This window comes from Sus scrofa, chromosome 8 (genome assembly GCF_054392235.1).
Source record: "Sus scrofa isolate SSC_HxYL_T2T_F1_AM1 chromosome 8, Sscrofa_HxYL_maternal_Yorkshire_Landrace_v2.0, whole genome shotgun sequence".
In the NCBI taxonomy this organism is placed as follows: Eukaryota; Metazoa; Chordata; class Mammalia; order Artiodactyla; family Suidae; genus Sus; species Sus scrofa.
Window position 1 is genome coordinate 87,913,715 of NC_139390.1, and position 20,778 is coordinate 87,934,492.

The following is a 20,778-nucleotide window of genomic DNA, read 5'->3' on the forward strand; positions in this document are numbered from 1 at the left end:
CCAACAACATATCAAAAAAATTATACACCATGACCAGGTTGGGTTCATCCCAGGTTCACAAGGATGGTTCAACATACGCAAATCAATCAGCATCATACACCACATTAACAAAAAAAAGGTCAAAAATCATATGATCATCTCAATAGACGCAGAAAAAGCATTTGACAAAGTTCAACATCCATTCATGATCAAGACCCTCGCCAAAGTGGGTATAGAGGGAACATTCCTGAATATAATCAAAGCCATTTATGATAAACCCACAGCAAATATAATCCTCAATGGGGAAAAACTGAAAGCCTTCTCACTCAAATCTGGAACAAGACAGGGATGCCCACTCTCACCACTGCTCTTCAACATCGTTTTGGAAGTCTTAGCCACAGCAATTAGACAAACAAAAGAAATAAAAGGCATCCATATAGGAAGAGAAGAGATCAAACTGTCACTGTATGCAGATGATATGATACTATACCTAGAAAACCCTAAGGACTCAACCCCAAAACTCCTTGAACTGATTAATAAATTCAGCAAAGTGGCAGGATATAAGATTAACATTCAGAAGTCAGTTGCATTTCTGTATACCAGCAATGAAACATTAGAAAAGGAATATAAAAATACGATACCTTTTAAAATTGTACCTCACAAAATCAAATACCTCGGAATACACCTGACCAAAGAGGTAAAGGACCTATATGCCGAGAACTATAAAACTTTAATCAAAGAAATCAAAGAAGATGTAAAGAAATGGAAAGATATTCCATGTTCCTGGATTGGAAAAATCAATATTGTGAAAATGGCCATACTACCCAAAGCAATCTACAGATTCAATGCAATCCCTATCAAATTACCCATGACATTGTTCACAGAACTAGAACAAACAATCCAAACATTTATATGGAACCACAAAAGACCCAGAATCGCCAAAGCAATCCTGAGAAACAAAGACCAAGCAGGAGGCATAACTCTCCCAGACTTCAAGAAATACTACAAAGCCACAGTCATCAAAATAGTGTGGTACTGGTACCAAAACAGACAGACAGACCAATGGAACAGAATAGAGAATCCGGAAATAAACCCTGACACCTATGGTCAATTAATCTTTGACAAGGGAGGCAGGAACATCAAATGGGAAAAGGAAAGTCTATTCAGCAAGCATTGCTGGGAAACCTGGACAGCAACATGCAAAGCAATGAAACTAGAACACACCCTCACACCATGCACAAAAATAAACTCCAAATGGCTGAAAGACTTAAATATACGACAGGACACCATCAAACTCCTAGAAGAAAACATAGGCAAAACACTCTCTGACATCAACATCATGAATATTTTCTCAGGTCAGTCTCCCAAAGCAATAGAAATTAGAGCAAAAATAAACCCATGGGACCTCATCAAACTGAAAAGCTTTTGCACAGCAAAGGAAACCAAAAAGAAAACAAAAAGACAACTTACAGAATGGGAGAAAATAGTTTCAAATGATGCAACTGACAAGGGCTTAATTTCTAGAATATACAAGCAACTTATACAACTCAACAGCAAAAAAGCCAATCAATCAATGGAAAAATGGGCAAAAGACCTGAATAGACATTTCTCCAAGGAAGATATACAGATGGCCAACAAACACATGAAAAAATGCTCAACATCGCTGATTATAAGAGAAATGCAAATCAAAACTACCATGAGATACCACCTCACACCAGTCAGAATGGCCATCATTAATAAATCCACAAATAACAAGTGCTGGAGGGGCTGTGGAGAAAAGGGAACCCTCCTGCACTGCTGGTGGGAATGTAAACTGGTACAGCCACTATGGAGAACAGTTTGGAGATACCTTAGAAATCTATACATAGAACTTCCATATGACCCTGCAATCCCACTCTTGGGCATCTATCCGGACAAAGCTCTACTTAAAAGAGACACATGCACCCGCATGTTCATTGCAGCCCTATTCACAATAGCCAGGACATGGAAACAATCCAAATGTCCATCGACAGAGGATTGGATTCGGAAGATGTGGTATATATACACAATGGAATACTACTCAGCCATAAAAAAGGATGACATCATGCCATTTGCAGCAACATGGATGGAACTAGAGAATCTCATACTGAGTGAAATGAGCCAGAAAGACAAAGACAAATACCATATGATATCACTTATAACTGGAATCTAATATCCAGCACAAATGAACATCTCCTCAGAAAAGAAAATCATGGACTTGGAGAAGAGACTTGTGGTTGCCTGATGGGAGGGGGAGGGAGTGGGAGGGATGGGGAGCTTGGGCTTATCAGACACAACCAAGAATAGATTTATAAGGAGATCCTGCTGAATAGCATTGAGAACTATGTCTAGATACTCATGTCGCAACAGAAGAAAGGGTGGGGGAAAAAAACTGTAACTGCAATGTATACATCTAAGGATGACCTGACCCCCTTGCTGTACAGTGGGAAAATAAAAAATAAATAAATAAATAAATAAAGTTCTAGAACTAAAAAAAAAAAAAAAAAAGAAGATGTGGTACATATATACACAGTGGAATATTACTCAGCCATTAAAAGGAAAGAAATAGTGGCATTTGCATCAAAAGAGATGGACCTAGAAATTATCATGCTAAGTGAAGTCAGTGAGACAGTGAGATACCAACATCATATGCTATCACTTACATGTGGAATTTTAAAAAATGACACAGTGAACTTCTTTGCAGAACAGATACTGACTCACAGACTTTGAAAAACTTATGGTTTCCAAAAGAGACAGGTTGGGGGGTTGGGGGGTGTGCTGGGAGTTTGGGTTGGAAATGCTATAAACTTGGATTGTGATGACCAGTGTACAACTATAAATGTAATTGAGTAATAAAAATACTATAAAAAAAGTAAAACATAAAGCAGACTGCACTGCATGGCATCTCCCACTTGAAGGGCTAGGGCATCATTCTAGGGGAGATATACTGGTGGCACTGACTAGGCTGGTGGCAGGGAGGACATGAAGTGAATGGGTGGATGGTGTTTAAGAAGGCGAAAAACCAACATTTACAGCTTCTTTCTTTCCCCTACCTAATATAATTCACTTCACCTAGATTGTAAAATTTTATGGCTGTAAACATCCATTCCATTCCAATAAAAATGAACTTTCTTTCCTGTCAATCTTCCTCAGAATAAATATTGTGCTCTTTTCATGTGTCTTTGAAAATGCTTCTAAAATATCTTAGGGCAAAAGTCTTAATGTGGAGATCTTTATACTAAAATTTGCACACAAATATTTTCATTTGCCTTATACAGAATTAAAAAAAAATTGAGTTAGTTGTCGACCTTTATATGTAGGGAGTTTCTTCACATAAAAATACAGTTTTTTAGCTTTCCTTGAAAATGTGGGGGATCTACCCTCTAGGCTTGGTTGATATAATTCTACCACTCCCTAGATATATAGTCTTTAATGAGTTATGTCCAAATCCTACTCCTTATCTGTTAACTTGGAGCGTCAGTATTAAGTGAGCACTTACTACATACTAAATACGTGATGTGTGTTATTTTAGCTGATCCTCACAAAAGCACCATGAGAAAAAAAATATTACTCTCTTTTTTACTGATAAAGAAATGGAGGCAGAAGTTCTGTCCCTTTTCTGAGGTCACATAGGTGTTTTATTATTATTAAGATGTGGTAAGGCCAACAGATCACAAGATGATTACCATTGGGGCGGAGAAGGTGGGGCAGAGAAGCACTGGAATCAGTCAGGAGATGAGGGAAAAGGTGGGCAAGAGCCTTTCTTGTGGTTTCCAAGGGAAGGAACAGGAGAGGCAGGGGTAACGGGCTTAAAGTTGGCTGTTTTGAATAATTCCAGTGGGTTCTGTCCCTAGTTGCCTTGGTACTTGGCCCTGGGGTAAGTAGGACAGGCAGATAGTGACCTGGAGCATGAGAATCCAATAAAGGAGGTGGTTAGGAGTGTGAGCTCTGGGTGGTTGGTTTGCATTTGGAAAACATGCATTTTTTTTTTTTTTTTTAACTATCTCCAGGAGTTGGAGGGTAGTACCTCCATGGTCAGCAAGGCACCAGCTGTTTACAAAAAATAAAAGACACCATTAAGACAATGGCTTGTAAATAATTGATGAAGCTGTGGCTTTGATATTAGTTTCTTTTTTTTTTATTTTATTGTTTTTTTTAATTTATTTTTTTGTCTTTTTATCTTTTTTTGTTGTTGTTGTTGCTATTTCTTGGGCCGCTCCCGCGGCATATGGAGGTTCCCAGGCTAGGGGTTGAATCGGAGCTGTAGCCACCGGCCTACGCCAGAGCCACAGCAACGCGGGATCCGAGCCGCGTCTGCAACCTACACCACAGCTCAGGGCAACGCCAGATCGTTAACCCACTGAGCAAGGGCAGGTATCGAACCCGCAACCTCATGGTTCCTAGTCGGATTCGTTAACCACTGCGCCATGACGGGAACTCCTGATATTAGTTTCTTGACTCAAGCCCAGCTTCTGTGGCAGGATGCATGGAAAAGCCTAAATGAGGGATCTGAGGACGTGAACTGTGGACCTAGAATTGAAAGCCAGTTCCTTAATTATTACAATTTAGTTGAGCTGGTTTATCGAATGAGACCACAGCCCTGCCTCCTTTTATATACGTGAGCCTTCATTTACCTGACATGTAGTTAGTTCTCCTTGACAGACTGACAGCAGGAGATGCTGCTGTAAGATTAGCAGAAGGGATAGCAGAGATTCCTAAAGGGAAGATGGCCCTTGTTATTGTGATGTGGTTTTGTAGAGACAATGCCTCCCTCTCTCTTACAAGGAATCCCAAAGTTATTACAATAAAGTTCTCATGACTCTGAGGCGTCTTCTGGACCCACTCTGTCAGTGTTCCTTGAAGTAGGGGATAGTTGCTTGCTCTGAGGCCACCACATAGTCTGAAAAGGGAAGGTAAGTAGGGCAGCAGGGAAGAGAGCACCATGTTGGTTGTGCCCTGCAGCACCACCGTTGCTCCACGTGGGCCCGTCTCTTTCCTTTGTCATAGAATTTGCGCAGTCCATGTTCATTGACAGAGTATCTACCCCTGGCCAGATGGAATTTTTTCTGAACGCAGGAATTAAGGAGTGGGACTTGTTCTCAACAAAACTGCTCGTGCTTTTCTGAATCCAGGAACAATCACCCCAGAGTCACTTTGAGGAGAAAAATAACTCTAGCAGAACCTGTTTTTCATTTACTCAACAAATTAATTGCCTCTCTACACATGTAGTTCTGAATTGTTTACCAATATATGACATTCCTGAAATTTCACAAGCGCTCTTGAAATAGTACACTTTATTTTCAGGCATGGTTGAAGAACTCAGTGAAAATCATTTTTTTGTTCATAAAAATAGGTTTTATATTATTTATTTGCTGTAACTCAATAATTTGCTGTATGTGAGGATAGCTTAAGTATAAGTTTAGTTGAAGAAGACTTTGTTGTCAATACAAATGCTAGTAACTGATTTTTATAGTTTTATTTCATGGAATAGTATACCATCTTTTATGAATGTGGAAATAAGTCTTTTTAAAAAATACAAATGATTTGGCTTCTTTAAAGACATCTTTTACTAGAAACTTTGGAAGATTTGGAATGAAAGCTGCAGGAGAATGAATATATTTCCCTTTGATGTGATGCGAGGTGGCCTTTAGAGTGGAAGTAGCAGGTTTCCCCTAAATGAATCCCTGCCAGAAGATGGAGGAATTTTGCTAAATGACAACGATTAAGTACAACTATCAGAGTCAATACAACATACTTCTAAAATGGAATGAAATTCTCAGGGCAGCAGAAACATGTGAATGATGGAGCCAAGGTCTGACAATCCCTGTAAGTGTGAGTTATTGTTTATTTTTGAGACTTAAATATCTGACTTTCAATCAAGAGTCACTATTGTGAAGAACAAATTCTATTTTGTTAAGATTACTCCCTTAGTATTTAATCAAAGAAGGGCTGGAAGGAATTTTTCTTTTATGAAAACTTCTGATGCAGAAATCCCTTTAAACATGTCCCAGTAAGCATCCTCTCTTATAGATAATTCATTTGGTGGGTGACAGGATTTGTAAGCTGAAAAAAGAATTCTGGACCAAAGGGTGACTGTTCTCTATAAAATATATTTGAATGATAGTCTCTCCCAAGAATATGCTTGGTGTGTAATTGAATTTGGGGTTGAGAAACCTCTTTTAGGAAATTACCCTCTTGGAAAGACTGCAGTGAAGAGCCAACTATACATCCATAGAACTGCTTTAAACATTTGCTTCAATTTTAAGCCCAACTTGAGTCTCTTATAAGATTTCGGTGTTTTGGTTGCATTTGGATCATGGCTTTCTCGCGTGTATGGTTTTGCTGGTGGTGTCCCCAGAACATGCATGGGTTTCCATCTGGAAATAGAACATCAGTCTTGAGTTAGAGGATCAGGCTGACTGTGGGGGACTGCGGGGGAGGGAGAATTTCAGACACAAAGGCGCTGGTGCAGAGGGGTACTTGCTTCTCATTACTCATGGCCTGAATCCCAGGATTAGGTTATTCTATTGTTTTCTGTTTTAGACCGCGATCATCCTCATAAATTTAAGACATATGTAGTGATTCTTCGTAGTCTCTCAGAAACATCCAGCTAAAAGGTTTTAATCACCCTCAGAAGTTTTAGAAAAGTTCTTGTATAGTTTTCATATTATGTGAGACAGTTAACAGGGCATCTCAAATTGGAGCATTTCTGTGGATGGCTAGGGGCCCCCAAACCCAATCCAAATGTTTTTCTTATCATTAGACTGCCTTTGATTCATCAGGACAATCTGTATCTATGCCCTGGGTAAGAAAATCATGTCTTAGAAATCTCCTCAAGTGTATTTGCTCTTCAGAGGCTCCTTGTTCATTGCAGGTGCACATCTGTGATGCATCCATCCAGCTTTGTAACTTAGAGAGTGACTAAGATGTCACCTAGGAGCAGCACTGACCACCTAGATAGTGAGAGAAATAATGTAAATGCTTTTGGGGAGACTGAGTAGAGACAACCGCGGCTCCACCCCGACACCTTCCTCGGGGGTCCTGGGAACAAGAGAAAAACTTGGGGGATACTTCAAATTAGGAATCTGACCCATGGAAAACTCATCTACTCTTCCTGGTTGGCTGCACTGATGGGACCTTGACTCTGCCCTTTCCTTCTTTTAATTGCTTTCTCTTTGGCCATTCTTTCCGAGTTTTCTCTCCTATGAAATAAAATCCTACTGCCTTGGCATCCACTAATTCTCTGGTGCTTTTTGACACCCAGAAGCTGTGCTCTGAGGGACATTAGTGTCTGATGTCATCCTGACTAGTGAGCCTGTCTTGCACCCCTTTAAATCTCACCTTTTGTACATTGATTAAGGGCATTCTATGTGTTCGCTGCAGTAAACACAGAATTTGCTAATGCTACTACCTGGTAGATCTCTGAAGTCATTCAGAAGGGTGCAAATAATAGGATTTTAAGACTCAGAAAGCTAGTGGTGCAATAAATCCAAATTGCATTTCCTTGTGCTTCATTCAGATAGAAATATGTGGATGTGCGTGGCCAGTGGTATTTTTCTGCCGTGTATGTGCAGTCATTTGAAGTGGAGATTGTCCTTACTATAAACAGATGTGTGAGAAGGCATAAATAGTTTCTAGACAGATAGAATGCTGTTTCAGCTTTTATCATATCTTTTTCTATAGCTAACCTATTATTTTAAGACAAAGAGGACTAGCAGGACTATTTTGAAGGACAGTTTCACAAACCTTGCTCTTGGGAATGTAAACTGGTACAAAATTTATGGGGGAGCCATTCAGTAGTATATTTGAAAAGCTTCTTTGAACTCAATATTTTCACTGTTTTTGATTTACTCTAAAGAGAAAAAAAGTCACACATATGCAGAAAGATTTATCTTTCAGGATTTTTCATGTCAGAGTTAATAATAGTGAAACATTAGATACCCTCTTTATATCCAATAATCCAATATAAGAGATTACACAATGTAAGAGATTACACATGATTAAATAAACTATGGCATATATTTGTGCCACATATATTATATATATATGTAATGAAATACATTTATGGATTTAAAGTCCTGTTTATACATAGAAGGCTCAAAAAAACAAACAACTCCTGATAATAGTTATTTCTTGGTAGTATGTCCAAAAATTATATTTCTTTCATATATTTTATTTATTTTATAACTTTTCCTGCCTTGAATGTTTATTGCTTTTTAAATGAGGAAAATAGTATAAAAATTAAAATAAGGAAGCACCCATTAATTATCTTAACCATTAGCTATATTATTTGCTTAAACCAGTAACTATATGATTCACTTGAATTTTTCAGGAATTGATTGTTCATCTTTTTGATTAAGAACTTTATTTTCCATTTTTCATCCCTGAAACTCAGTTTCTGTTGATTTCCCTATTTATCAGCCCCGTGATTCTAAGTGAGTGAATAGGGAGAGGAGAAAGCAACTTATAGGAAACTTCGTATAGGCTGGATTTGAATATAGCTTTTATCAATAAGAGGTAAGGAAAAGTCTTTTTGTTAGTAACATATTTTTTTTTTAAACAAATTGCTTTTGTAGAGGTTGTTAAGTGTTGAGATCTTAGGAGACCTAGCTGCAGAGTCTTTGAAAGGCTTCTGGTTCTTTGTCCTAAAAGGAAGGGAATACAGCGCAGAATACATGTGGGCAGAGTGTCAAAATGGCGTCCTCCTTTGCACCAGAGGAGAGGAGGTCCCCAGGAGGGGAGCTGTTGCCCTGAAACAAAGGCCTCAAAGAGTTTTTTTCCTTAGCTTCCTTTTTCTCTAACCTGCTCTCTCCTTAATGTTTCTCAGTCACATACTTGTTATGTTGAATATTTAAAACATTTCAGCTAGAGAATACTGAGCAAGAATTACTTCAGCAACTAACTGCTCCATAGAATGACGATGACAATGGGCCTGAAAATTAAATCCATGTGATTGGTAAAAAGAATCGTGTTCTTAGATTGTATGTCTAGTTGGAAGGCACATAAACATTTCTGCTTTCATCGTCTTAACAGAATCAGTGGCATGGGCCTTTTTATGTTTGGTTATTGGCTCAGAACAATGGAAAATGCAATGTAAGAGATTACACAAGAGCACACGCACCCCGGTCTTGGCTTTTTGTCTTTTTAAATGTCTAATGGTTAAAAACGTTTCCTTCACTGACATTTATAAAGGCTGAAATAAGTTGATTTGGGTCTAGTTGATTAGCCCAAGGGAAGGCATACTTAATTGCTGCAGAGCTTGAAAAGCCACATTGTTTTATCAAAGTTGGAGAGTTTGAAATGAAAGTCTTACAGCTGCTATCTCCTTCCTTACCACTCTAGTCAGCCATGATTACATCCAATCTATGCTGGATGGACAAACTTACCTTCTAGGCATTTATAGGGAAATGAAATTATTCTCCGAAAGGCACTCTGGTCCATCAAGATCCATTCAGGTACCACGTCTTAAAAACTGATTGGCCACTATGTCAGATTTTCTCATACATCCACTTAGGAGCTTTAACATTTTATTTTATTTTTCTAATTATAAAAGTAAGTAATGCTCATTGTAGAGAATTTAGAAAAAATCCATATGGATTTTTAAAAATAAAATTTAGAAATACCTGTAATCCCTAATCATAGGTTTAAATATTGTCAGCATTCTGTTGTATTTTTCCTAGTCCTTTTTCTTCTGCATGTTTATATATTTAGCAGAGTTAAAATCCTTAAGTATTGTATTTCACTTTTTTCATAAATGATGTTTCATGATTATTTCCCTTAGCATTAAGAATTCTTCAGAAATATATTTTGAATATAATATTCAGTCAAAGAATCTCACCTGTATCCTCTATCTTTGGACATTTTGGTTGTTTGTAGCTGTTAATTGTTATAAATAATGATGTATTGAACATCTTGTGCATACATTTTTACTCATACACTTAATTAATTCTTTAGGACAGATTCTTAGACATGGAATTGCTGAGTAAAATGATACATTTTTAAAAGTTTTAAATTCATTTTGTCTCAGATACTTACAAAGTCAGATTTATAGAAAATCAGCTCTACTTACTGAGAAATGATAGGGCTGAAAGTGGGAAGACTATAAATGCTATAACATAAGAATTTGTTCTAAGCACCTGTTAAGCCATCTGGGCCAGACTCTTGGCGATTTCACCGCAACTCTCTCTGCCTTCATCTCCTCATTTGGGGGAATGGTTAAATAATACTACTCTCCTTCTTGTTGCCTTTTAAGAAAATTTTGAGGTAAGCTGATTGACAAGAGTCTTTAAAGTATTTTAAACAATGAAAAAAGGATGTGGAAGAGCAAGTGATGACAATCTGGTTGTTTGCTTTGTGTTGGTGAACCCAAATCAGCTGTTTGGACCTCCAGTTGTTAGAGGTTTGGCTGGGAAAGCAGGAGACAATGAGACTGGCCAAAGCAGCATTTACTGTGCAGTATAATTTCAAACGTATGCTAAGGGAAAGAGAGCTCAGCCAAGAATTTATGACTGGGTCAGAGGCAAAGTTGAGAGCTATCACCTGCTTCAAGGAGGACAGCTCTGGATGAGTTCATATATATGCATGGCACACTGCTACAGTCTTAACTTTATGACTTTTAATGACTCCGACCACCTAATCACTTGTGAAAGGATGTGCTGGAGTTTGCCTTCACTCAGCTTGACAAGGTGATGGGAGGCATATATCTTCCTTACATGAAAACACTTGTCAGTTGCATCATATTTGGTAAGACAAGCACCAATGTCACCTTGGGGGGAAAGAAAAGTAGCTCAGCTGACATCCAATGCATATGAGTTTCCAATATGCTGCAACATAGCCTAATTTCAAGTGAAATATGCAAATACACCCTAGTTTGTCTGTAGTTTTTATTTTCCTGATGCTTTCTCTAAGTGCCACATCTTCTGCTGATGGAAACATTGTGTAACTTCTTCTGAGCTGATGCATATTTAAATACGCAAGGCGAAGAATTTCAAGCCTTTGAGAAGAAGCAACATGGCAAACCAAATGCAAATCTCTCAGTCGTCTCTTTTTGTTTGGTTTGTTTTTATTTTATTTGGGGACTTGGAATGCACTTATATAACCAGTTTACTTTAGTTCAAACTGCTGAATTTTAGACTTTTTATGGGTAGTAGGGCAGTCGAGTGAAGTTGTCTTATTAGTGTGCAGGACTAAACTATGTGGGCAGCAGAGGGATGACTGAGTGTGTTTGATAATGAGGAACAGATAAAGGAGTTAAGTCACAAAATCATGTCCCTTTACTACTTTCTTCACTAAACCTTAAAGAAGAACATTAAGTCCCCATGGTCTGTCTATATATTTATTTGGTTTTGATTTCTAAACAACATCTACATTAGGACAACATAACCAAAGAGGTCAAAGTATAAACGCACCCGAGAGACAAATATTATGGATCAGGTAAATATTAGAAGCAGAACAGTGGGTCTGATGGCTTTCAGGTGGTAGAGTCTTGTTTCCTAAGGAAAGGAAAAGGTTAAGTTGAAAACGAGGCTTCGATTGAAAAGTCTTCAGTGCAAGCTTTGTCCATAAGGCAGAAAGCCACTATAGTATTTCAGTGTGACTGCATTGTTGATTGCTAGAATAGTGTCCCATCAGAAATAAAAAAGTTCTTTGTAGACCTGCAGGCTTTCCCTAATAAAAATGTCCTTGTTTTATAAGGTGATCTTATAAAACATCTCGAATTGGATGGCCCCTGGTGAAACACTGTCCAAGAAAAGAGTTGGTAAAAGTTACATTTGGTTTTTCACTCTACTTCAACAAGGAACAAAATACCAAGTTTGTATTTGTGGCCATCCACAAAAATATGTTTTTCTTAAAACCACTCATTAGAAAGCCATGCAGTTTACCATGTTAATGAAAACATAGCTCTTTGGGGCTGGTAGGTTGCAACCAAAATTTTCATTTTTAAGTTTCAAGCCTTTGTTTCTTCCCCAAATTCAACACTCATGACTACGTGATGCTCTTTCTTTCTTTCTTTTTGTATTACTATTTATTTTTCAAAAGTTGGTGAATGTTGTGTTCCAGTGATCATCCAATAATGTTTGATTTTTTTTTTAAATCAGAAGTCATTTGCGAATGAATTAAGCAAGTCTCACTAAGATCTAAAATGAAATACACGTTAAGAAACAAGTTTCTCTTATCCTGCAATTGTCTCTTACAAGAATAGCTAGAAAAATGATCTACTTTAGCATTTATTATTGTATAGTTCCTTCGACAGTAGGTCCATTGGTTACAGGTTTCCTGCTCTTGCTATTGTTCGGTGGGGAAGAGGCAAACAAAGGGAACGCACTGAATTGTCACATGACTATTTGGGATAGTCATGAGCAACGTTTTCTTCTTGTATGAAACAATAACATTTAAATTTTGTGGTTATGTATCATGAGTGTCTGACAGCAGAAACCATTGTGATTGGCAGGCAGTAGATTAAATTTATGGGTTTTAGGCTTTTTTTTTTTTCTTAATAAGGATACCTTGAGAAAGTCCAAGGGAAATGAAAGTCAGTTTTGTCATCTCACACAGATTTCAAAGGCAGGGGGCTACACCAGGGCTTGAAAGGTCTATATTACACTGCTGCTGTCTAGCCATACTTGACAATGAGACATACTGTATTTGCTCACGGTGCTGGAGTTTATCATGCAAGAAGAGTAATTATATTTGAATTGTGTCAGCCAGCCACCCTAAAATGAAGGAACGTCAACGAATGTTGCTCCAAGGAGAAGGAGATGATTAGTTATAATTATACTCAGTGTCCAAGAAAAATGCTTCATTCTCTCATTCTGTTGCAAAGGGGAGAGAGAAAAAAAAAACCCAACAAAAAATTTTTTAGTACTTCTCAGTATTTTAAAAAACTTTAAGGTGGCTATTTATTATAGAAATTTCAGATAAGCACTCTGGCCTGACTATTTAACTATAGGAGGACTTGCTTCGTCTGTGCACAATTTTATAGTCTTAAAAAAATAGTGTGTAATACCTCTTCTAGATTTTTCTTTCTCACCATATTTAGATAATCTCCTAACAGAGGAAATGTTAGACGATAGGAAACAAATTTCTTAACTCTGGTTTCATCTACATACTACCAAGGCGAAAAATAATGGCTTTATAGCCACTTATAAATATGGTGATTTGATTTATAATTCTGGTTAAATGAATGGTTTATTTGAGATGATGGGATAAATACCCTGGAGTGTTGATACTTTTTTTGTGTGTTTTTGTCAGTGAATGGATATCTGAACTTATCTTTCATATCCTAAAAATACACATTTTGAAGTTTGTCTTTAAGATTTCTTAGTGAATGCATTTTTCTGTATATTCTTTTTTTTTTATAGTATGGCTTCCAATATCTAACATAGAGTGATGGTTTTGAGGGGTATTACTTTATTGGTCAACTCTCACAGTGGTTGATTTCTATGTATTTCCTTTGTATAGTTTTTGGAGATAAAATTCTCACTTCAGAAATTTTTTTACTAATGTTGAGATGATGGTAGAGTTGATGGACTTGGATTATCTCTCAAATAATTTATTAGTGTACTTAAAAGAATGAGCTTCATTTATAATTATTGACATTTGTGTGGTTTCAGTAACTCCCCATGACATTCTTAAACCAATGTTATAAGTAATGAGAGATGAATAGAGATACTGGGTTTTAAAAGGAACAATGTTCTCAAGATGTTTTTGCTGAAAAATTAGTATCAGCCATTTTTATCTATTATTTAATTCAACTTCCTTAGTTGTGAAGACATAGGTAGTCAAAACATTTTAAATATTACTTCTATTATCCAAATAATATAGTCTATCAGCTTTGATTACATAACTATAAATATGTAATAAATTTGTACATTTTTTATTGGAAGTTGAAATAGTAAAGTATTTTCAAAGATACTGGAATGAGAAAAGTCATAGGGATGCTCTCTCTGGTTTCCATATTTTCATCCGGTTGGATGACTATCATGGATCACTCAGAATGGCTTTGATTAGTTGTCTTTAACATGATAGTTTACCTTTCACAGAATTTTACAAACTCTTATCAGGCAGTATGTAACTATGTCTGATCCATATTAAAGTGAATTGAAACATGACATAATCTTCTTGCACAGCAAACCCAACTATTTCTCCTCAGACAGCTAGGTTATTGAGACAGTTTCGTATTTATGAAATATGTGACGTGTGTGTGTGTGTGTGTGTGTGTGTGTGTGTGTGTGTGTACTTTGGCTGCCTTCATGGCCTGTGGAAGTTCCTGGGCCAGGGATCAAACCTGCACCACAGCAGCGACTGGAGCTGCCACAGTGACAATGCTGGATCCTTAACCCACTGCACCACAAGGGAACTCCCAACCGTGATTCCTTAAGTCAGATCCAAGTGTGTACTGTGAGCCCTGTTGCTGTAGTAGACTGTTCTGGTGGTTTTTCCTTACTTTGATTTTCTTTCTTTCTTTTTCTAAAATGTGTTTAAATGTAATCAGATCAATTAAGAGATTTGCCAAATAAAAAATTTTCAGTATAAGATTTTTAAGATTTTCAAATCGTACTTGACTATAAATATTGTAGCTTAAGGTTGCCACAAATCTATGCTTTTTTGCTGTGTCGTTTACAATATCATTTTCTTCCCCTTTAGATAAATTTTAGTTTTAGATATGGCTGGGTTTTTAGGTATGTTGGTTTATCCCAGTGCCTGATGTCAGTAACTATGGTTCCAAAGTCCTTTGTGCTTTTCTTTGTTGGGGGGCAGTTAAGTATGCAGAATCCACCATGGTCCTCATTCATAGCCTATGATGTTGTAGATTGGCTGGCACAATCCTTTCTTTTGTTTCATTTTTGTTTTCCTATGTGGTCTTCAGTCTCTACTACCATTCTCTTTCCTGCTAGACATCTGCTCTAATGTACCTAATGTTATGTTCTTGCAATTCTTTTTTTTTTCTTTTTAGGGCCACACCCATGGCACATGGAGGTTCCCAGGTCTGATTGGAGCTACAGCTGCCAGCCTATGCCACAGCCACAGCAATGCCAGATCTGAGCTGTGTCTGTGACCTACCCCTTAGCTCAAGGCAACGCCGGATCCTTAACCCACTGAATAAGGCCAGGGATCCAACCCACGACCTCACGGTTCCTAGTCAGATTCATTTCTGCTGCACCAGGATGAAAACTCTCCTGTTTTTGCAATTCTTGATATGTATATGTGTGTGTCCAGGTATACATGTAAATATATATATATAATATATAAAATATATAACACTATGTATGTCCACAAATTTAATATATGTAGTATCATATTATGTTTAAAAATATATATGTATATATATGGTATTATGTTATAAATCTCATTCAATTTCTTGCTTAAAAAATTCAACAGTATGTTTTTGAGCTATTTCTGTTGCTAAATGCAAGTCTGGCTCATGAGTTCTGCCTCTGACTTTGTATTCCATTGTGTGCTTATTTGCTATTTTACCATTGTCAGCGATGGATACTGTTTCCTCCTCTATTTGCAGTCATAAACAATGTTTCAGTGAACATCCCTATACGTATTCCTTTGTGGACCTGTGAAGGTGTATGTTTGGGATTGCTGGGTTGGTCGGCACTTGCCCATTTTCTTTGAACAAAGACTTTTCCACACAAATTTTGCCTAATGAATGAGTGAAAGCTGGTTTGCATTTGGGGATCACTGAGAATTCTCCCCACCCACCACACTTGCTTGAGCTTTAAAATCAGGTTAACAGAAGTCTTGGAAGGAAAAATTTGGCCCTAGTTTTTCCTTTTACATTGGCTTATCAGCAGCAGTATAAATCTGCTTGAAATACTCTCACTTTTTTAAAACTTAAGAATAAAACTGATGGTGCTTTATATTAAATTCTGTAAACTATTTATTTAGGAAGTTCCTGTTGTGGCCTAGTGGTAGTGAGCCCAACTAGTATCCATGAGGATGGAGGTTTTGATCCCTGGCCTCGCTCACTGGGTTAGGGATCCAGCGTTGCTGTGGCTGTGGCATAGGCCTGTAGCTGCAGCTCTGATTTGACCTCTAGCCAGGGAACTTCCGTATGCACCAGGTGTGGCCTAAAGAGCAAATGGCATTATAATTGGGAAGTCTTATTTTTACAAATAGAATGTTTCTTTTTGCTGCTTCCGTATTTCCTTAGATGATTAATAAGATGACTTCAGTTATATATTGACCATTTGAATACACTTTACTATATTGTCCCCTCATGTAGTGAACAATGAGCAAAAGAGCCCCCAGAGTGCACAGTTGTGATGTGTGCGTATCTACCTGAGCTTCATTTTTTGGTTAGCTTGTCTTGATCAGAATTTCCTCCTAACTTTACATGTGTATTCTGTCACCCAAATTCAACCAGCAGTCCCAAGCAAGAGCTTAAGGAAGTGAAAGTGATGTTCAGTGAGTGATGTTTGCTGAATGCTTTCATCAAGCCCCATTTTTTTTTTTTTTTTTTTTGTCTTTTTGCCTTTTTATGGGGCCGCTCCTGCGGCATATGGAGGTTCCCAGGCTAGGGGGTCAAATCGGAGCTGTAGTCACTGGCCTACGCCACAGCCACAGCAATGCGGGATCCAAGCCTTGTCTGCGACCTACACCACAGCTCACAGCAACGCCGGATTCTTACCCCACTGAGCAAGGGCAGGGATCGAACCCGCAACCTCATAGTTCCTAGTCGATTCATTAACCACTGAGCCACGACAGGAACTCCAAGCCCCATTTTTTTGAAGAGCTCCCATTTCGGTGAGTCCCAAGCTGCGTTGCAGTGTCTTTTGTTTACTGGAATGTAGACTTTATGCAGGTTCCCTTTCCATCCAGGTGGAGGGTCTGTTAATGCAGGAGAAGTCGTGACGAGAAAGCTAAACTGAGGATATGCCATCAGTGTCTTATGGGGAATTATATACTTTTATGAAATTACTTTATGTGCTATTTTAGTTCATGTTTTATTTTTCTGTCTTTCCTAGTATATCCATGTCCCAAATACCAAGAACATCAAAAAACATGATCATAAAACTATGCTATTTAACTTGGTTATGAGAAAGCTAATATCTAGTTATTTAGATAAAACCTAAATGACCACTTTTTAATTTAGGCGATTTGGTTATAATTTCAAACATTTTTTTTTTTTTTTTTCCTCTTAGGCATTCTACTCTGCCACATCTGCACTGCTAGCCCTCCACTTTAACCTTACATATTGGATAGAAACAATGCTTTCTTTTTCTAATCCCATTGTAACTTTTCGTAGTGTATTTTTAAAAATTAGCTGACATGAACACTGACTGGTGCAATAATAATGATTGAACCCCTGTTTTTACCACCTAAATATTTTAATGGCTTTCACAGCCATACCAGTAATAAAAACCCTATTCTTTAACTTTCGATGCACATCTTTTAATGATTCGTAACACTCTGTTTGGAATGGAACCATCCTTTCTGGCTCATGTGGAGGCTGGGGGTGGTTATTAACTCATTAGGGCATGGTGGATCCACTCTTAGGCTCTTCTGCCTTCTTTTGGTCCTGGGAGCCCAGGAGAGAGGAGGAGGGGTGGTGGGGGAAAGACACAGTGAGGGGAAGAGGGAGACAGGGAGACAAAGCCTGAGAGGGAGACGATGACATTAGAGGTGACACATAGCTATCCTGAGCTTCCTCAGTCTGAGGGGAGAATAATGAAGGGTTTTCCCTGCCTTCTACAGCCCGAGGACAACCCTATGGCCACAGCACCTTTTCTAATCCCATTTTCTGTGTGCTGCATGTCATAATCTGTAAGGCACTGGTTCCAAGTGAAAACACTGAATCCAAACAGTGACTGGGTCTTGTATTTATTTGCACTTTAAAACTACAGTGTGTGGGAAAACTTATTCATAAAAGAAAAGCAAAGCAAAGAAAAAAAAGAGAAAAGGGACAGCAGCAAAATAGCACCAGGACTATGTTGCCATTAATGTGGAGTCACTGGACCTGGCAAGCTTTCAGATTTCAGTCCTTTGATTTATAGTAGCATTTTATCAGTCAGTGAAAACTGTGGGGTCTCTTTAAACCTTTTCACAGAACTCTCCCCTCTTCGGAGCATCTTTATTTTTACAGTTGAGGGCCCTGTGTAATAATAAGCAGTTGTGCTTGAGCTCAGCTGACCCTAAGGATCCCACTCTCTTACAGAACCCTGGCAGGTTCCAGCTTTATTCCGAATGGGAAGGAGGCAGGACAGTTTTCCTAGATGCAGGGACCTGGGAGGAGGCACGTTAAAAGCATGTAGTTTTGTCCACGAAGATCACTGGTAATGACCCATAGGAAGAACCTGTACACGTTGAAGTAATCACCTACCAGCTTCCCTCTGTCAACCTGGTGAGTTGAACAGTCACTAGAATGAATGATTATCATTCTGTTAAGGAGAGAGTGGTTGGGATAAAGGTGGGGAAAGTCTGTGGGTCTATTTCGAAGTTATAAATAGTATCTGTAAACTTTGGGGAGAGAGAGGCCAAAGGGACCAGATAGGAACCAGACTGAGGAGATGACTCATTAGCCTGAAGGGAGGGAGGGAGGGGACAGAGCAGATTTCTGGGGACAGAATTCGTGTCTGCCTGTCTGCTAGGAGTGTTCTAGCCAGAACCTAAAAAAGAAGCTATTGTAAAAAGCCTTATCTAGTCGTTGTACAAATGCTGATTAATCATGATGGCAGCAAATAGCTTGTTGATATGGAAAAATGATGTGATTATGGTTGAAAAAAAACATTATTTGGACCTCTAGTCATTATAATTCTATGGGCAGTACAATATGTTCACTGTTTTACCCTTCAAAATTTGGCTGTTTGAGTTGTGTTAAAAATATAACATTTTGTTATGAAATTGCATTGACTTTTTGCAAATAAAAAGCACAAATAACAACTCATTTTGAGCTAGTTTACCTGGCTAGAAATAGGTTGTGACTGTTGATCAGTAATATTAACTATATTTTAATAAAATAGTTAAAATATTTTAAAAGTTGCTGGTGGAGAGGTATTTAAATGGATATTAATTTAGTTTTCAAACTTTCCTTATTCCATTCACAGTCTTTCATTTGCTTGTGGCCAATTCAGGTCACTTCTTAGTTCACGTTCTAGGATTACAAATTTATTCTATGTCATTATGTAACAATTCCAAAAGAAAACACTTCATTCACTTTTGATTTAATAGGATTTCTTGGCTGAAGATTAGAGAGTTAAAAATCCACAAATGCATACTAAACATTTTACAGTAATTATGCCTATGGGAGCAGTAGGAGGAGGAGGCCTCTACTTTTAAAAAGTACAGATTTAAGATTTAGAGAAAAAAATCAGCTGATCCAACCAGGGACATCTAATAACTTGATCAAAAAGGCTATTTGATTGGTAGAATTTTCTAAATGTGTTGTTTGGTTTTTGGAACTTAGTTATTATCAGATCTGGCCTTGGAGGAAGAATGATGAGGCCATCCTTACCCCAAAAAAACCTTAAAAATTTTTTGTTTTAATCAGCATTTTTTCACTCAGATCTAATTCAGTTTTTATATCTAACAGAACTTACACTTAGTAGTTCCTATTCAAATATCATTATTTTTATCCTTTTCAATCTGGTAGTTAGTTATAAAGAAAACACAATAGCCTTACAAAGAGATCATTTAAGGTCATTTATTATTGTGTTTTTAATGGAATTTTGGCTCATTTAGTACATCTCATTTCAGAAGAATTAATGATACCCTAATGGGTAAATAAGCAGAGTCACTTGTGTGCTTTACTAAGATAATTTCCTATTTTTAAAATGATATATTCTGGTAAGGTCTTTAGTCACTTCATCTCAGAATAATGTGAATACTGAAATAGGTATAATTTTATAATTCTGATAAATTACAGATGCAGAGTTTGGTTTCATTCCAACATAATCACTAACTAGCTGTATGATTTTGGACAATTCACTTAATATTGTCAGACTTCAGATTTCTTATGTCTAAAAGAAAGATAGAGAAAGAGGCCCTCCATGATCCTTTTTTTTTTTTAATTCCTAAGTTTTATGATATAGAAAGAATTTGCCTGAACTTAAGTGAATGATATGTAGAAAACCATAGTTACCTTGATAGTATGATAGAATTAAATTGAACGTTGGTTTTCTTTTCAGGCTTTCAGAAGTATTGTTGAAAGGAAAGTTGAGATATGATTCTAATGATTCTGGCCATTCCATTTGATCTTGCTTCATACTATCTGCTGGTTGACTAAAAGTAAAAAGACAATAACTTAAACATCACACTTTTATTAGTATGGAATCTATTGATTGTAAGTGACAGAACTCCAACTCAAATTATCTTAAGCAGAATAAAGGGAATATTTTGGAATCTGTAGTCACCCATCCAAAGATGGATCTACTTCAGATACAGGTAGATACAGGGTTTCAAGTAGTGTCCTTAGAGCTTTGCTTCTCTGTCTCTTTGCCCTATTTTCCTATTAGTTTATTGCTCAGACAGGCAGTTTCTCAATGTGAAAGGAAGCCCCAAGAATATATCCTTTTGAATCTTGACTAAAAGGAAGAAAGTCTTTCTTAAGCTGATCTAATATACCAATTAGCTCTCATTCGGTCATGTGCTTCTACAAGATTGTGGTTGGGGTAGGGATGGAGTGTTCTGATTGGCCAGTGGTGAGTCATAGGCTCATCACGTGGCCATGGGTATTTTTACCCCACCTGAATTACAAGACATGGGCTTTCTGAAGGAGAGTAGATTTCTATTATTAGAAGTTGTGGGTGGATATGCTGAGAAGACACAACCAAG

At 37.5% G+C, this 20,778-nt stretch overlaps 1 protein-coding gene across 5 annotated transcripts in view; it reads left to right on the forward strand.

Moving 5' to 3' along the window:
• Positions 1-20,778, forward strand: part of LOC110262145 (uncharacterized) — a 601,789-nt gene that overhangs the window by 313,728 nt on the left and 267,283 nt on the right. For 2 of the 5 annotated variants that reach the window (XR_014812841.1, XM_084972740.1), the window contains exon 1: positions 18,211-18,349. The exons of the other annotated variants lie outside the window; for them this stretch is intronic. The gene's annotated coding sequence lies outside the window, so the exon portion shown is untranslated. Of the gene's footprint in view, positions 1-18,210; positions 18,350-20,778 lie in introns of those variants that run through there. 5 annotated transcript variants of the gene reach the window in all.